The following is an 18,082-nucleotide window of genomic DNA, read 5'->3' as shown; positions in this document are numbered from 1 at the left end:
TTATTGACTTCAGAGAGGAAGGGAGAGGAGGGAGTGATAGAAACACCCATGATGAGAGAGAATTATTAATGGGTTGCCTCCTGCACACGCCCTACTGGGGGTGGAGCCCACTAGCCCAGCATGTGCCCTGACTGGGAATCCAATGGTGACTGGCAACCACTGAGCCACACCTGCCAGGCACTCCTGCTTCTTTACTATCCATATATAATTACTAGAGGCCCGATGCACGAAATTTGTGCAAGGTGCTCGGCCCTTGCAACCCGAGCTTCGTCCAGAAGGTCATCTGGAAGGATGTCTGGAATGACATCCAGAAGGTCCTTCGGCTATCCAGTCTAATTAGCATATTATGCTTTTATTATAGATGTATCAAGTTTGGAGATTTTATCGCCTAAAAATCTTAAATCCATCCATGTCGCTCCATCCCTTTTATCACTTTCCTAATTAAAATTTTTTCTCATCTGAACTGTTGATAATAGCTCAGTTTTTGCACCTGTCAAATCCCTCTCTACTCAGTTGTCATAATGCTTCATCTAAAAGCAGTCATGTCATTTTTCATCTCCAAACTCAACAGTTCCAAACTTTTTACTAGTTGCTGCTCTACTCCCAAGCTTCATCTCTTGTGCTTTTTCATATACATACTACACAGAAATTATTGTGGTGGTTTGAATGCACCATGTTTTCTCTCACCTCTGAGCCTTCATAGGTAATGTTTCCTTTGTTGGAGCATATTTGTAGTCTTCTGACCCCAGTTTCCTATACCCCTTTCTGGCTAAATTTCTACTCATCCTTCACCTGTCAGCTTAAAGATCACTTCCTCTGGAAAGCCTTCCCTAATGCTCTAAGTTTGTTTAGTGAGCAGCAACCTGTGCTTTCTTATCAAACTTTTTGAAATTACTTAATTACTTTCTTCCTCAGACTATAAACTATACAAAGGCAGGGGCAGTGTCTTTTCCATCACCTAGAATAGTACTTGGTGTTTAGAAAGTGTGCAATAAATATATGTTGAATTAATGAATTAATAGATTCACTTTGTGTTTCATTGCCTCATCTTACGTTTACATTTAATAAACTGTATTTGAGACTCTACTAGGATGTAATATATCCCTCCATTTGATTATAGCATCCAAAAGTTGATGCCCAGTTACTTATACCCACCAATCTAATTTTCATACACAAACACTTTGAGGGGATATTTCTGCTTCAGTTAGCCTTTGTTGTGTAACAAACCACCTCAAAACTTTGTGGCTGAAAATGATAATTTTATTATTACTATTCTGTGAGTTGGCAATCTGTTCTCATGGCGTGGCCTGAGATCACTCATGCAGCTATAGTCATCTAACAGCTTGACTGGAGTTGGAGGATGAAGATGATCTCACTCACATGGCTGGCAGTTGGTGCTGGCTGTTATCTGGGAGGTCTCAATTCACGTGACTTCTCATCCTTGGTAGGGTTATAGGGCTTTTTTATGGCATGGTGGTCTTCGTGTTCCTAGAGTATGAAAGTGGAATCCTAGATCTAAAGTCTAGCCTCCAAAATGTTCAAAATCACTTCTATGACATTCTATTAGTGAAGCAAGAGGGTGGTAAATTAACTCCATTTCTTCACAGGAAGAGCAACAATACTACATTGCAAAGATATAGAGAAAGAAAGATGTGATTCATTGCATACAATTATGATTTACAACAAAATTTGAGATTTTTTACTACTTAAATTTGGACAACCATGTTATTCACACAAAAAGGAAAAAGTAATGAAATTCTAACTAAAACAAGTAACAGTGAAATAATTCATTTCATCAAACATTGAATTAAAATATAATGGTTTTGCTTTAACATTATTAGAGCAGCAAGGCCCTGATAGACCCTCAGTACAAGCACAAACTCCCAAAAGTTTGTATTGTTCCTGTTGATTTCCTATTATTCTTTAAAGTTATACTTATTATCTAAACTATCCTCCTAGTAGCATATAAAATTATAAAGTAACGATTCTCAGTATTTTTTTTTTAATCTTCACCTGAGGATATTTTTTCCATTGCTTTTCAGAGAGAGTGGAGTGTGGGGCAGGGAGAGAAACACAGGGATCAGAGCGCGAACCCACAATCCAGGTGTGTGCCCTTGATCGGGAATTGAACCCGAGACCCTTCAGTGCCTGGGTCAGTGCTCTAACCACTGATCCACGCTAGCCAGGGCAATTCTCATTCATTTTTATTTGCCTTGATACTCCTGAGAAATCTGTAGCAGTCACACTAGCAGTGAGTCTGTAAGAGAAGGGCAGTAAGTATCTGCTGGGGATGAAAAAACCTTCTCCAGTTGCTCCCACCTCAGATTCAGATGCTACCCTTACCCTCATACCCACCCCTTTGAATCACTATTGCAAAGATCCAAAACTTGTGTTTTATCAGCCCTTCTGAGGGCATTCTTCACACATGATGTTAAATTGACTGTCAGGTATTTGGGTTTGGGGCAGAATAGTTGAGTATAGCTGTAGTTTAAAGGTGTTTTCATTATTTCGTTAGTTCTTAAAATGAACCTTTTAGAGAAAATAAATAATATTGGAGTATTATGTATTTATCTTAGTGCTAGAATAGAATAAAATGAAAAGTGTGGTCATCATTGGCTAGGCTGTGGTCTCTGGATTTTTTAAAGATGCAATAAAACTTCATAAATTTAGATTCATTGATGGAGGGCTAGTTTTAAAAAGCAAAAAAATCAAAATTACTACCGGTCAAGGGCATGTACCTTGGTTGCAGGCACATCTCCAATAGGGAGTGTGCAGGAGGCAGCTGATCGATGTTTCTCACTCGTCGATGTTTCTAACTCTGTATTCCTCTCCCTTCCTCTCTGTGAAAAATCAATAAAATATATTTTTTTTAAAAAAAGAAAGGCCATTGTATTTTAAATATAATTTACCAGCGGTTCTCAAACTTTTTGGTTTCAGGATCCCTTTACACTCTTAAAAATTATTGAGAACCCTAATAAGATCTTGTTTATATGGATTATATGGTATAGATATTTACTATGTTAGACATTAAAACTAAGTGTTTAAAATGTTCATTTAAAAATAAAAGTAATAAACCCATTACATGTTGGATTAGTCAGCATTCTCCAGAAAAACAAGACCAATAGGATGTGTACATAGATGGAAAGAAATTTATCATGAGCAATTGGTTCACATACGTAGGAAGGATGGCAAGTCCAAAATCTGCAGTGTTGGCTGGCAGGTTAGAGGCCCAGAAGAGCTGACAGTACAGATAAAATCGGAAGGCAGTCTGCAGCAGATCTCCATCTTGTTTTGGGGAGGCTGGCTTTGTTTCTATTTAAGCCTTCAACTGATTGAATGAGGCCCTCCACATTATGGAGGGCAGTATGCTTTACTAAAAATTCATTAATTAAATGTAAACCTCACTCAAAAACACTCTCCAAGGTGACACATAAAATTAGCCATCATGCATGTGGTTCTTTTTCTTGTTGTTATTGTTGTTTTTAATCCTCACCAGAGAGAGAGCAAGGGGAGAGAGAGAGAAACATTGACTTTAGAGAGAAACATCGATCAGTTGATTGGGAATCAAACCAAAGCCTGGGTATGTGCCCTGACCAGGAATCAAACCGGCAACCTTTCAGTGCACAGGACAATGCTCAACCAACTGAGCCACTCTGGCCAAGCAGCCATCATACATGGTAATAAAATATACTTTACTAATAATAATATTTTCAAACGATCCAATCAAAAAATGGGCAAAGGACCTATATAGACACTTTTCGAAAGAGACATACAGAAAGGCCAAGAAACATGAAAACATGCTCAAAGTCACTAATCATCTGAGAGATGCATATCAAAACAACAATGAGATACCATCTCACACCTGTCAGAATGGCTATCATCAACAAGTCAACAAACAAGTGCTGGCGAGGATGCGGAGAAAAAGGAACCCTCATGCACTGCTGGTGGGAATGCAGACTGGTGCAGCCACTACAGAAAACAATATGGAATTTCCTCAAAAAATTAAAAGTGAAACTTTCTTTTGAGCCAGCAGTCCCATTTCTGGAAATATATCCTCAGATTCACAAAACACCAATCAGAAAGAATATATGCACCCCTATGCTTATAGCAGCATTATTTACAATTGCCAAGATCTGGAAACAGCCCAAGTACCCATCAGTAGATGAGTGGATAAAGAGAACTCTGGCACATTTACACCATGGAATAATACACAGCTATAACAAAGAAGAAACTCTTACCAATTGCCACAGCATAGATGGACCTGGAGATTCTAATGCTAAGTGAAGTAAGCTAGTCAGAGAAAGGCAAATACCATATGATCTCACTTACATGTGGAATCTAATGAACAAAATAAATTGACGAACAAAATAGAACTAGAGGCATGGACACATGGAACACATTGACAGCTGTCAGAGGGGATTTGGAGGGGGCAGACTGGATGAAAGAAGGTAAAAGGAGTAACAAAAGAACACACTGTATATTCATAACCCATAGACACAGACAACAATATGGTGATGGCCAGATGGGGAGCAGGTCTGTGTGGAGGTGGGCAAAGGGGTGGAAAATGGGGACATCTGTAATAATGTAAACAATAAAAATAAAGTTAAAAAAATTAAGAACAAATTTATTTTGTATTTATCTTGTGGTGAATGGAAGTGTTTTGTTTGAAAAACTTTTATTTTAAGCATTATATATTTGTGTCCAAATCAATCATTGAAAATATCTACCGTTCCCATATAACTCTTTCGCTGAAATTTCAAACCAAGGATACACATCTCAGCCTTTAGACATTACAATGTTCATTTTTATTTTGTATTGGAATCTCCTGTAATATAAGGGAAGTGATTTTAAAAGTGTAGATAAACAAAGTGTTATTTTATATATTTAACAAATGTTAAAATACCTGTTAACAACTTAGAAAAAAGAATTTTATCCTGATACAGACGCTGGGGTGGTGGGGGCTTGCCAGGGTGGGAATGGCTGGCTGCGGGGTCAATTGGGGGAAAAGGAGACATATGTAAAACTTTAGACAATAAAAAAATAAAAAATAAAATAATAATATTTTCAAAATGTAATGAGAAGTATGGCATTTATTTACATTTTTGAAAATTTTTTAAATGTTCAACTTAGTAAGATTGAGCTGGATTCTCATATCTGTTTCTGCTTTCAATCTGTTGTGATATGTTTTGGTTGAAATATATGAAGAAAATCCAGAATCACACAAATATGTAGTTGAAAAAAGGGGGAAATATATTTTAAATATTTAGTCTTTTCACTAATATTTTACTTTATACAGTGTTTTCTATATATTGGCTCACAGTTTGGAAGTCAGAGCATAGAAAAAAACAAGAAAGTTATTGGCCAGCTTCCACATCATACTCCAAAGCATGGAGAAAAGCGAATCAATGTCAACGTTGGAGAATTTTGCAGTGTGTATTGAGAAATTTAAAGTGAAGGATGTTTTCAAAATTTGCCATGCAAGCATATTTTTCATAGAATTTGTGTTGACCCATGGCTTTTGGATCATCACACATGTCCAATGTGTAAACTTGATGTCATCAGAGTCCTGGGATGTTGGAGAGAGCTTGAGGATGTGCAGGAGATGCCCGCTCCAGAATCAGGCCCTGGAAGTGTTTTGGCTGCAAATTTGAGTATTACTGTACAAGGCTAAGACAGAATTTGGGAGCAATTCACCATTGTCCTCCACTAATCTGTGCCACAGTGTGGTGCCAGTTGTAAAGAAAATGCAGGTAAAAACTAACAGCCTACTAGAAACAGGCAGGAACAACCTTCAGTGTGGAGACCCCGTCTCCAGCACACTTCCCACTGACAGCAGCACCCACAGAGCTTTGAATTAAAAGACATTTTATATTTATTACTTTAGTACATAGTTTGTATATTTGAAACTATGTACATTCTTGACCTTTCAGGTTCTAATTTGATGTACAAAAGGCTAAATATTTTATTTTTAAAGAGGATTTTGTATTAGTCTCCATATAGTATTTATCTACTAAACCATATTGTTTATGATTAATATGCTATTTCAGACTATTCAGAGATTACTAGGGAAGGCACTCTAATATAAAGGACGGTAATGTTTTTAAAATACTAGACTAGCTACTACCGTACTATATAAACAAGAGCAATCCTGTCTCTCAAGGATGAATTTAAGACTAGGTAAAGTGGAATTGTGTTATTAAATTCTGTAATTGATCAGTTTTCCCTGGAGGAAATACTTTTTTAGAATATTAAACTTAAAAATGAGATGAGAGAAATCTATAGCTTTCTTGCACCTGGGTATTATTTAGAGAGATTTAAAAATCTGAGAACATTTTTTCATTGTTGTTTTCTATTTGGAATTAGAAGAAAAGCACTAGATGACTTTAGGATTTGCATTTTTGCTTTTATTACCTAATTTCTTGTGACACCTTGATGGAGACAGAAATGTGTCTATTTTTTCTACAAAAAAAAATGCTAATATTCTGTAAAAACATAAAATAAATAAATATTTTGCCTTGTCAGATAATTATAATTTCTTAAAGGTTGGCAATGTGGAATGTAAAGCTTTAAAATAAACTTTTTTTTACTCTGTTACATTAAAATGATAATCAACATTGTCCTTGAGTAGATTTTGTTTAGTCAGTTATGATTTTGTAACATTAAAATAAATATAATAATTTTACACTGTATAGTTACTAGATTCTTCTATAATACAATAAGTTCTCATATATTCTTTAACAAATTTTTAAATTCATTTAAGCCAAAATAATGAGTTTATTTTGCATTTGATGACCTGTGATTGAATTCAGTTAAGTTCAACAATTCAATTCAGTAAACATTTCTATTTAGTTCTCACTTAGTGCTATGTTTGAACATCACTTTAAATCAGTGCTTCTTAATGTGTGTCAGAATGAGGTTTGGGAAAGGCCTTATTGCTAGATTTAGCATTTAGAAAACAGACAAAAATGGTTATTAGTACTACAAACTACCGAAAGTAAAAGTCAAGAAATTCAATATGAATACACATATGATATACTTAAGACTCATTTTTAAGTGGGGTTTGGAAAAACAGACTTTATCTACTTTATAGGAGACAAATCAGAATAGGAGAGAGAGAGATTCAATTTTTATGAACTATTATGGCCCAGTGCACGGATTCGTGCACATTGAAAGGAAATTAATTAGAAGAAAGATTCGTGAGGTAATTACATTACTACAAAAAATTACATGTCAAAATAGTATATATAATATAGTATTATAAAATTATTTCGGACAGTTGGATGGACCTACAGTCAGTCACTTAGCCTTTTATATTTATAGATAAAGTTGGAAAGCTGTGATTTAAAATATTCCTTCTTCCTTTATCATGACATTAATTAAAAAATCATTTGAAATATGGCATTAAAATTTTTTAGATCATTTTATTTACCAGAGTCATTGAATGTAACGTAGGCCTGAGATTTATGTTATCTCCAAATTCTTATGAAATGCCACCATGAATTATTGAACAAATCCCTTCCTTTATAACTTTCTTTTATATATCTTAATGTTTAAATAAAAGATCTGTTAGTCACTATGTTCAAAATTCTGGTATAAATGTACTCTTTTTTTTTTTTACTTTTAAATTTTTTTTTCAATTATAATTTACATTTAATATTATTCTATATTAGTTTCAGATGTACAAAAATGTGGTTAGAAAATCATATACTTTACAGAGTGGTTTCCCTGTTGGAGTCTGCAGTCACTGAAGCAAGGAAGCCTCATGTTCGCTTCCAGCTGCCTGGCTGCCGGCCGCCATCTTGGCTGACAGTTAATTTGCATAAGGATATGCTGATTAGCCAATGGGAAGGGTAGCGGTCGTACGCTAATTACCATGTTTCTCTTTTATTAGTGTAGATTATTGACTTTATTCCTTATGCTATAATCTACATCTCTGTGACTATGCTGTAATTACTAATTTATACTGCTTAATCCCTTCAACTTTTTCATCCAGCCTCTCTAAATGTAGCCTCTTAACCAAAGTTTTTCTGTATATGCATTCTTTCTCTTCTTCTGGAATACTATCTCATACTAATTAGACTAATTAGACTATTAGACTGATCCTATAGTTTGATTATCTATTTCTTTCATAGATAATTCCTTCTTATCATTGACTTCACCATTTCTTTAAAGTTCCATAATTTTTGAAAACAATTTAAACCTTTGCATATTCTTCATATGAATTGATAGTGTTATTTTATCTTTTCTTCAAGATAATGAGTAAATATATTTGTACCTAAAATTAAGGTCTACAGAAACTATTTGTGAATTATCACTGTCTGTTGTCCTCCCTTAAAGTGACAACTACTTTCCAATCGGGTTATCTGAACATTCATATTTAGTTTATGTCTACCTTCCCTCAAAGTGCCCACAGCTTATGTCTGCCCAACATATTAGTATTATTTACTTGAATTTTATTTACATTATTAGTTTAATGTATTCCTAATCAAGTTTTCTTTTATACTGAGGAGATAAAGGGCTGTTGGAAGGCAAGACACAAGATTACCAATGAATTTAAGTGCATGATGAATTGTTTCAGCAGTCCATGGATATGTATCAAAGAACATCTTATTACTGCTTCAAGGAAAATAGTCTGTATTTTTCAGTTTACAAGGTCCTTTGCTATCTTTCTGGATTATGGTTCAGTTTTGGTGTTTAATTTTATATCCCCTACTGCAAATGGGGGTAAATGACAATTTGAATTTATTCCATATGAGTAACTAGTGGAACTTCAAAATGTACTGTAAAAAAATAATTTAGCTAAGTAAAACATGTCACTTGAATCTCTAAATTTATATTTACCAAAATATTTGTGTAGTTTGTAATGTACCAAGAGCTTCTAAATTTAAAAAATGGGTGAAGTATCCTCTCATAATTGATTTATGTTAGCCCAAATTTATTCCAAAGACATTATCAATAATTTTCTATACCACATATGACTTTATAGAGGACAGACAACACAGACCTTTCTCTCTACTATGTACCAACCTAGATATGAGAGTAAAAATAAAAATAATAATTATGGAGAGGAGATGGTAAATAGCATTCTTCTACCTTCTCTCTGCACAGTGGTTTTCAATATTAAAATAATGGTTACTAATTATTTCTTTGTTTTCTTGGTGTAGATTCCCTGGATAGGCATCTACTTTTTGTATACTCATATTTCCTTTAATGTATTTGTATGTGCTTTGTCTGTTTTTCTGTGTGCTCTCAGAGAATAGTTATTACTTCTTAAATATAGCATTAAGCAAAGATAGGAGCATACTAAATATGTGCTACTTCAATTTTATTGATTCTTGCTCTGAGATATATTGTTTCTGTGAACCCTATGATTTCTCCCGACAACTAAGAGAAGCCAGATATTTACTCTTTAGTTATTTGTATTGAACGAATTAAAAGTTAATTTTTTTTCCAGAAAGGTAATGATTCTTTCACTAGAAAAAAAAAACCTAGTACATGATTCTAAGAATGAATAAAGGGAGAGATTTGAGGGTATTTTCATAGTCATCAAGTGAGTAAAGCTTGGAGAAAGGTGAAAATTGGCAACAGCATAAAATGCCAGAAAGAGATCATGTGAGATAAGACAGATAATAAGTGATCATTAAATTGAGCAATTAGTAGGTCATAGAGCAATTTAAATAAAGTTACGGAGTCAAAATGCAGTTCCTGGTGAATTGGGGGTGAATGGGAGGTGAAGAAAAGGAGCCAAGCACACACTGAAGATTCCTTGGCTGTAGAGGAAAAGGTGGGGTATGGAAATTATAAAGGAGAATAAAAGAGAGTTTTTACAAGCTAGGAGAAATGAGTACATCTAAGTGCTGTGGAGGAAGAACTAATGGAGAAATGGACATTGAGTATATAAGAGAAAAATCAAAGTCTCTGAAGAGATAAAAGAAAGAGAGCATGATGAGAAGAGGAACACATCTGTCTGCAAAGCAAGGAAAAGAAGGAAGGAACTACAAGTACAGAGATGGTAAGTAAGTGGGTAAGAAGACAAACAGTTGAGGCAGTTGGTGCCTTTGAGAAACAAAGAGGGAGGTACTGGAAGGGCTGCATTAGGGGCTTGAAGTAAATGGTGAGTGTCCAAAATGGTGACTGTGGAAATTAGAAGAAGGAACAAACATATCCTAGGAACCTAGGAAGTGTTGTTCTTTCTTTCTTTTTTTAACTTTTAAAAAATATATTTTATTGATTTTCTACAGAGAGGAAGGGAGAGGAATAGAGAGTTAGAAACATCGATGAGTGAGAAACATCGATCAGCTGCCTCCTGCACACCCCCTACTGGGGATGTGCCGGCAACCAAGGTACATGCCCTTGACCGAAATCAAACCTGGGACCCTTCAGTCCGCAGGCCAACTCTCTATCCACTGAGCCAAACCAGTTAGGGCAGGAAGTGTTGTTCTTTACTTCTGAGGGTTTAACTGAAGTTAGAGAACATAAATGTATAGTGGTATTGTAACTGAACAAAAAAACACAGGTTCAGCTGCCTTCCATGAAAGCCAAAAGCTGAGGCAGGTTCTGGTGCAAAAGGAAAGAGATTTTATTCAGGTGCCATGACCTAGGAGAATAGTGGACTCCTGACTCAAAGATTACCTCTCTTCCTGCTCAAGCCCACCATTCTTATAGGGATAGGCAGGGGAGAGCTTTTTTTCTATCCAATTATCTTGCTAGCTTTTGGCACACATGGGGCTCCTGTCCATTCATATTTCTAGGTTTTGGCGCTCAGTGTAAAAACCTCTCCCTGTCATCATCTTGGCCAATGGGGAGGCTCCCCCGCACTCCGACTGACTGTCACAGTAACAGTATAATTTTCCACAAATGTGAGCCATTCTCCAGCAGCATACATAGAAGGCAGATGGTAAGAATAATCTCAAGTGACGGGATTATCAGGACAATTACAACAGGAAGACAAAGGAAAAGAGATGAGATGATTGGCAAGAACAGTCAATGTTATGCACCCCAGAACTAAGCTGAGTAGGAAAGTAAAGCCCTGGGGCCAGAGAATATATCAAGCTAGTATTCCCCAAGCTGCTCTTCTCACAGCCTCCACATATATTCTTCCTCTTGTATTTTTCATTCTGATTAGTGTCAGCTACTCTAGCTAGCTTCCCTGTCCTGGGTCCAGTCAGTTGGAACTTTAAAATATTTCCCATTTCCTTCATCATAATCCCATCATTGACACTCTTTTTAGGCCTTTAGCTTCACATGAATTATCACTGTAACCTCCCAAATCTTCCAGCATTATTCTTTTTAAAAAAATTATTTTAGAGAGAGAGAAGAAGAAGGAGAGAAGGGGGAAGAGAAAGAAGGGGAGGAAGGGAGAAACATTGACTTGTTGTTCCATTTATTTATGCATTCATTGGTTGATTCTTGTATGTTCCCTGATTGGGTCGGGGGGTGGTGGTGTCAAATCTGCAACCATGACGTATCAGGATGACACTCTAACCAGCTGAGCTACTGGGTCAGGGCCAGCATTGTTCTTAATTCATCCTCTGCCAATGGAATGATTTTTTTTAAAAAAGTTATCATGCTCGCTTCAGCAGCACATATACTAAAATAATTGGAATGATACAGAGAGGATTAGCATGGCTCATGAGCAAGGATGACATGCAAATTCGTGAAGCATTCCATATTTTTAAAAAGAATTATCAATCTGTTATTAGGTGATTGTAAGAGACAGATGGGTTGAGAATTAACTTTTGGCATTTGAGTGAATGATGACACATTACCTAGATATAGAATGAAAAGAAAGCAATCTAATAGGGGAGGCAATACACATGTAGAGAGAAATGTTATGCATGCATCCAAAACCAGTTAGGTACCTGCTATGTGTCAGGCACTCTCCTAGATGCTGGATATATGACAAAAAGACAAATTATCTCCACTCATGAAGCTTACATTCTAGTGGTGATGGGAGATAATATAATAAACATAAGCAAATAAAAATTTACTATTTTAGGTGCTGATAAGATCTATTTAAAAGTAGAAAAGAAAAATATTAAAAAATAAAAGTAGAAAAGGGAGGGAGTAGAGGGAGTGGAGGATGGTAAGGGAGGATAGGGTAATCAGAGAAGGACTCAAGATTGATGACATTTGCCTCAGCTTGGTAGCTCAGTTGGTTATGGCATCATCCTGATACACCACGGTTTTGGTTTTGTTCCCTGGTCAGGGCACATACAGGAAACAACCAATTAAAGCATAAATAAGTGGAACAACAAATTCATGTTTCCTCTCCCTCTCTCTCTAAAATAAATAAATAAAAATTAAATAGAAATATTGATGACATTTGGGTATAAGCTATGCTATAATAATACAATGACAATTTGCTACATAAATATCAAAGCAGAAGAGGTTACTTTCAATCAAGGAGACAGTATTTGCTTTGGCTTTGGTAGGAATTTTCTGGATGTAAATTAATGGAAAGGGTCAAAGCAGATAAAAGGAAGAGTATTAGACAAAGCTGAAAAGTACCATGTTACATTCAGAAATAACTAGTTATCTATAATAATAGAAATAATGGGTCTGGCTGTGGCAGTGTTTGAATGCCATATTACTATCTGGACTTCATCTTCTACTCTGTGTGGAATCACCAAAAGTTTATGACCAGGAGTGTGACATGTCCAGAAGTGTGCTTTTAAAAAATCATCTTTTATTTGTTTATTTATTTTTAAATAATCATCTTTTATAGAATAGACTAGAGGCCTGGTGCACGAAATTTGTGCACTTGGGGGGGGGTGTCCCTCAGCCCAGCCTGCACCAATCTGGGACCCCTCGGGGGTTGTCTGACTAATGGTTTAGGTGCCATCAAAGCAGTGGACAAGAAGGCAGCTGGAGCTAGCAAAGTCACCAAGTCTGCCCAGAAAGCTCAGGCTAAATGAATATTATCCCAATACCCGCCACCCGAGTCTTAATCAGTGGTAGAAGAACAGTCTCAGAACTGTTCCTCTTGGTTGGCCATTTAAGTTTAATAGAATAAGACAGGTTAATGATTACAATTCATCGCAAAACCTTCAGAAGGAAAGAAGAATGTTTTGTGTATTTTGTGTGTGGCAGCTTTTATTAGTTTTTAACATTAGTACTTTTTTAAACAGAATATATTTTTATTGATTTCAGAGAGGAAGGGAGAGGGAGAAGAGAGATAGAAACATCAATGATGAGAGAGAATCATTGATCATCTGCCTCCAGCACTGGGGATGGAGAACATCGATGAGAGAGAAACATCGATCAGCTGCCTCCTGCACACTCCCCACTGGGGATGTGCCCGCAACCAAGGTACATGCCCTTGACCGGAATCGAACCTGGGACCCTTGAGTCTGCAGGCCAACGCTCTATCCACTGAGCCAAACCAGTTAGGGCAACATCAGTACTTTTTAATGGAAACAACTTGACCAAAAATCTGTCACAGATTTTTGAAACTCATTAAAACAAAGTTAATGAGAAAAAATATTTATTTTAGTAGTTCAAGTGAAAGGTAATGAAACCTGCAGTGGAAATAAATAGGAAGATATATATTTAATAACCAACATGAAGATAATCACCATGATTTGGTTTTTAAAAATGTAGGGGCACCCTAGCCAGTTTAGTTCAGTGGATAGAGCATCGGTCTGCAGACGGAAAGGTCCCAGGTTCGATTCCAGTCAAGGGCATGTACCTTGGTTGCAGGCTCCTCCCAGGCCTGGGCCCTGGTCAGGGCACAAACAGGAGACAAACAATCGATGTGTTTCTCTCACATCGAAGTTTCTCTCTGTCTCTCCCTCTCTTTTCCACTCTCTCTCTAAAAATCAATGAAAAAATATCCTGGAGTGAGGATTAAAAAAAAAAAAAAATGGAGGGGCCAAAAGAGAGAAATATATATTGAACCAAGGTGTCTGGGAAGATCTTGATGTAACTAATAAAGAAGATCACAAAAGGGGAAAAGTCAGGTTTAGGAGACGATGGCAAGCTTCTTTTAGACATCCTTAGGTCTTATATCAGTGAAGAGTCTCAGCTTTTCCATAACAGTAGCTGCAGCTCTGAGACTAAAGTTTCTTTCCGCTGGCCAGAAACATTGGTTAGAGCATTGTCCTGATACACCAAGGTTGTGGCTTCAATCCCTGGTCAGGGCACATACAAGAATCAAACAATGAATGCATAAATAAGTGGAACAACAAATTGATGTTTCTCTCTCTCAAATCAATTTTTTTTTAAGTAAGAAAATTAAGTTCCTTTTCCTCTACTCCTGGGACACCTTCTCTTCTGGAAAGATGAGACCACAATTGGGTTTTTAACTAGCTTATATTATTAAAGCCAAGTTTTCACATCTCAGGAATCTGCTATCTAACAAAAATAACAGCATTTATATACAGAATCCCCTGACTGTACAAATTGAGCCACAGGCCCTCTGTTGGCTCAGGACACCAGTGCACTGAAGGAGAAACTATCTTATCTTCACCTTCTTGTACGTTACAACACATAATAATCCTGTGATCCTTTCCATGACTATGCATCGCGTTTCTGCATCATTTTTTCATGAAAACCAAGTCGTTGAGCAAAAATAAACTTGGAGTGCCCAGAACTAGTTGGTTCTGACCTCAAACATCACACCGGGAGAGCTGGGTTATAGGCTCCCTACATCCTCCGCCCAGAGAGCAACGTGCAGAAATAAACTACATTTCCCAGCATCTCTGCGCGGTAAGAGGCGGGCAAGGGTGGAGTGGGGCGTGCCCCTATGTGAATAACCTTCCTATTGGTGCGCACACCCATTGGTGTGTAAAGTTGTGGGCGATTGGACGAATTCGTGCACGTTCGGTGGCGCCGCGACGCTCCCCTATTTAACTTTTGTTTTTCCGTTGGGTTCTGCGACCAGGTGGCTTAGCGTGGCGTGAGTACAGTTTCGGGTTCCGGGGAGGGGGCTAAGCTAGGGGTCTTGGGGAGGAAAACCAGGTGAGGGAGAAGTAACTGCGGAAGAGAGGGGTCTGAGCCTGTAATATGGGGGGGAAGGGGGTCGTCAGGAGGGCTGGGGACCGGAAGGGGAAAGTTACAAGATGCCAAGATTTCGGGGTGCTAGAGCACTGAGGAGCTATAGCGACGAGGGAGTTGGAAACGGGATGGAATTGAAAAAAGAGTACAGAATTAGGACGTCCTGGAGATGGGTTCCGGTATGCCCTCACGCCAAGCTAGTCTAATTAAGCTTCAGTCTCATTTGTTAAATTAAGGGATAATAAAAAGTACTTCACAGAGTTGTTGTGGGCTTAGATAAAGTAAATGTCAAAGTGCTAAACAAATGTTAATTGTAAGTAGATAGGCTCTAAAAAACACACCTAAACAAGGATGTCACAGAGGAGTAGGAATACAAGCTAGCTGAAACCCATCAAGCAAGGGCAAGGGCATTCGGTTGGTTTTTTTTTGGGGGGGGGGGTACAATGAAGAGTGAGGCAGAGTTTCTACCTGCAAGGGACATGCACTATCATGGAAGAAATGATAGCAGCAAAGAACTCCAATATGTTAACTTTTAGAGAATTACAACTGCAGTCCTTTTGCAGTTAGATAATTTTGATAGATCATTTTGGATGGAGAGACTCAGGAAAGAGATGAAGGAGGTACTATTGGAGTTTTTATGGACAGACTGGATTTCATTAAGTGAAACTATGAAAGTGGAGAGAGCTCTCTTCCAGTTGGAGGAACTGGAGGCGAGGAGGCGAGCTATCTGGAAACCAAGGATATGCTTAGGGGGAGTATAGGGAAATAAGGCAGGAGAGATAGGTTTGGTCCTTATGAAGAAAGCAGTGACCTCTAGGCTGAGTTTGATTTAATGCATTTGGCTGTGAGAAGCTATTGATGACTTTTATGATGTTTAAGAAGATGGTCCAGGGGAGACCAGGTGTGTGTAGAACAGTGAAGCCATTGTAGTAGAGTGGATAAGAGGATAGGGAGATCCTGAATTAGCACGGTTATTGTCGAGATAGGATATAGATGATTTTTATATGGTTGCATGAGAGGGTCAAGAGAAGTAGTAATAAAATAATGAATTAAAATTTTCAAGTTCAGGTTGCTTGGAAGATGCTGAATTTAGTACCTAAAATAGGAAAGTCAGAAGGAACATGTTTGGATGGAAAAGATGATGTATTAGGTTTAGGAAGTGTTCGTTTTGAGGTGCTAAAAAATATATGATTTGAGTGATTTTTTTTTCTCTTTTTGTTAAACATTTCAAGCTCCAATGGGACATAAACATGAAAATGTCCATTACATAGTTGGAAACTCAAATTAGGAGATTGAAAGAGATCTATTTGTTCATTTAACAAGTAGTTGTTATTCTATTCCAGGTAGTGTTTTAATGACAGAGATAATCACAAAAGCAGTGAAAATAATGATGTTTCCAAAGAAATAGATAGAAGAAGTAGTAAAAAGAAAGTTGAGGACAGAACCTTTGAACCAAGGGAGGAACATTTTCAGTAAAAATAACCTGCAGTTACTGAGTGCCTGTTGTGTACCAGACATTGTGCTCAGTCAGCCCTTTCATTCATTAGTTCATTTAATCTTTACACTGACCTATAAAAAACATGCTGTTCTCCCCATTTTCTAAGAAGTAACTGAAGTTTAGAGAGATTAAGTAACTTGCCTGAAGTCACACAGCTAAAAAGGGACAGACCTTTGACTCAAACTCAAGTCTGTTTGATTTCAGAATCCACGCTCTCAACTACAAAGCAATATTTTTTTAAAAGGGTGATCAACACTGACAAATTAAGCATACACATCAAGAAGGGACTTGTTGGATGATAGATAGGAACCCAAAAGAGCAACGAAGTTTATTAAATTGTATGTCTGCTGACCAAGAACAGATGTAGAAGAAGTTAGATTGTTAGCGATTATAAAAAAAAAAAAAATTAAATGTGAGTACAAACAACTTTTTGTAGATTTGCAATAGCCCAGAAGGAGTGAGACTGTCTATGAGGGAGAAGAGATTGCAGGTTGTTGGAAGACTGTTTTAAAGTTCTAAGTTACTCTTAATTAGTTTTAGAACAGTGATATTTATCTTTAAAATGTCACCCATATTCATAAAATGTAGTGTTATTTGGACATAAAAAGGAATGAAGTACTGACTACAGCAAGTACTGAAAACATTATACTGAGTGCAAGAAGCCAGTCACAAAAGACCACATACTGTATGATTGCATTCATATGAATGCCCATAATAGGAAGGTCTATAGAAACAGAAAGTAGGGTAGTGGTTGCTTCGGGGAGGACTGGGTGGAGCACAGGGGTGATAGCTAAAGGATATAGGGTTCCTTCTTAAGTGATAAAAATGTTGTACAATTGACTGGTGATGGTTGGGCCTATCTGTGAATATACTAATCATTGAATGATACACTTTAAATGACTCTATTGTATGGAATGTGAATTATATCTCAATAAAACTATATTTTAAAATGTCACCTGTATCTATCATACCAACCCAATTACCATTTTTATTTTCTAGGTTATTTTCTACTAGAGTCAAATTGGTCCAATTTGGAGAAGTTTTATAGAAGAACGTAAGTTTGAAGAAGGAAAGTAATCTTTTAAACAAGAGAATAAAAAGGGAGATGGTGCCCTAGCTGGTTTGGCTCAGTGGATAAAGCGTTGGGACTGAAGGGTCCCTGGTTTGATTCCAGGTCAGGGCACATACCCGGGTTGCAGGCTCAATCCCCAGTAGGGGGCATGCAGGAGGCAGCCGATCAATGATTCTCTTTCATCATTGATGTTTCTATCTCTCCCTCTCCCTTCCTCTCTCTGAAATCAATGAAAATATATTTTTAAAAGGAGGGGGGCGCGCGCTGGCTGGTTTGGCTTAGTGGATGAAGCATCAGCCTGCGGATTGAAAGGTCCCAGGTTCAGTTCTGGTCAAGGGCACATGCCTGGGTTGTGGGCTCGGTCCCCAGTGTGGGGTATGCAGGAGTCAGCCCATCAATGGTTCTCTCTCATCATTGATGTTTCTATCTCTCTCTTCCTCTCTGAAATCAATAAAAAAATATTTTAAATAAATAAAATCTGAGTGGTTGTCAGATTTTAGATATGGTGGTGATAG

General features: G+C 37.2%; 1 protein-coding gene across 1 annotated transcript in view; it reads left to right on the top strand.

The window, feature by feature from the left end:
- Positions 1–14,882: 14,882 nt before the first annotated feature.
- The window catches only part of CCDC77 (coiled-coil domain containing 77), a 41,654-nt gene continuing 38,454 nt past the window's right edge, over positions 14,883–18,082 (top strand). Inside the window, exons 1-2 of the mRNA XM_005865944.2 lie at positions 14,883–14,899; positions 17,495–17,549. The gene's annotated coding sequence lies outside the window, so the exon portion shown is untranslated. The remainder of the gene's footprint in view (positions 14,900–17,494; positions 17,550–18,082) is intronic.

The sequence above is a fragment of the Myotis brandtii genome, unplaced genomic scaffold (genome assembly GCF_000412655.1).
Source record: "Myotis brandtii unplaced genomic scaffold, ASM41265v1 scaffold216, whole genome shotgun sequence".
NCBI lineage: Eukaryota > Metazoa > Chordata > Mammalia > Chiroptera > Vespertilionidae > Myotis > Myotis brandtii.
This window is presented reverse-complemented; position numbering and strand designations above follow the sequence as displayed.